Genomic DNA, 1,530 nt, shown 5'->3' with positions numbered 1-1,530 from the left:
GTCACGGGCCATGTTCTGGCACCACAAAGCAGCTGGCTTGGCAGGTGGTAGGCAGAACCACAGTGTGGGATTTGGGAGATGAGTGTGACACCAGTTGGGTGGCAACCCTGTGGAGCTGCGGTTATGCTCTCCGGGTGCAGTAGATGCTGCGAGTCAGCGATCCACGGCTTCTCACACAGGGTCCAGGTCCAGGTATCAGGAAGTGGACGTTGTTAGGGGCTACCAGGGGCATCGAAAGGGAGGCAACACCCCCCCACCCCGCTGATAAAGCTGCCAGACATCCTCTTAGATAAAAATAACGAGCACCTGACCACAGGTTTCCTGAAAGAAACAAGACGTAGCAGAACTGTAAAGGTCCACAGAAAATTTCTGCAAAAGTACCTGTTCTACAATCATAACTGCTCAAGTATGCTTGCAACTACTTCCCTTATTGCTTACCCTATAAAAACCCCGCGCAAATTCCTGCAGGTGGCTGATGCCAGTTTTAGGCTCAGCCCCGACAGGCAAATAAAGCTGCTTGGTTTGGACATGTGTCTGACTTTAACTCCTTGGCGGAGCTTCCGGACGTGGTAGCGTTGTGTTGTCCCAAATGGTCTTTTAATGAAAAACACTTCCCGTCCTGCAGCTCTGGGCTCTGCAGGCTGGAGTCGGATTCTGAGAGGGGTGTTCTAGGGTAACCAGCTAACCCAGTGTGCCTGGGACTTTCTGGGTTTAAAACTGCAAGTGCCATGCCCCACGAATGCCCTTGGTCCTGGGCAAACCAGAGAGGGCTTCCGCCAGGAGACATATTACATGGGAAGCTGAGGCTGCCACCTAGCCACCTTGGGCCCCTCACACTGTGGAATTGACAGAGGGTGGCTGTGCTGGCTGAGGTGACCAGTCCTGTAAGAGAAAGCTGGGCTCTTATTGCAGAACGGGGTGAGGAGGAGAGTCTGGAAGGCAGAAGGTGGCCTAGGGTGTGTCTGAGTAGCCTACGTCCTGGAGTAAATGCCAGTGGAAACCATGACCACCGGACCCAGGTACAGCCCCTTTGGGAGGGAGGGTCCGAGTCACCCCACCAGACAAAGAACTGTGACCAGCTGAGGACAAAAGGAACATGGGACAGGCGGTGAGAGGGGGTGACGGGTGCCAGCTCCGAGCACGGCGGTCGGAGGGCTGGGTACCTTTCCTTAGCTTCACAGGACAGCATTTACACTGCACTAAATTCTTCCCTCTCATTTTCCATTCCCATTCTATTTACATAACGTGCTAATAACAGTTAACCTTACATCTCAGTGTTTGTTCCTTATTGTTCAACATTGTTGGAGAGCATGTGACTCCGTCGGAATCTATTACGCAAAGACGGACAAAATGATGACTGAAAATTTCTTTCAGTCTCGTCTGGAGCATCAGCCTGGGTTGGGTTGGGGTGGCGGAGTCCTCCTTACCAGAAGCATGATTTTACCTGTTTTTATTTGAAAGTTAAATGTGATTAAAAATAAAGTGTGTGTGTGTGTGTGCGCGCGCGCCTGCTGGATCGCCAGGAGGGAG

This window comes from Hipposideros armiger, unplaced genomic scaffold, assembly GCF_001890085.2.
Source record: "Hipposideros armiger isolate ML-2016 unplaced genomic scaffold, ASM189008v1 scaffold_983, whole genome shotgun sequence".
Taxonomy (NCBI): domain Eukaryota; kingdom Metazoa; phylum Chordata; class Mammalia; order Chiroptera; family Hipposideridae; genus Hipposideros; species Hipposideros armiger.
The sequence above is the reverse complement of the archived record's forward strand: the minus strand, read 5'-3'. Positions refer to the sequence as shown.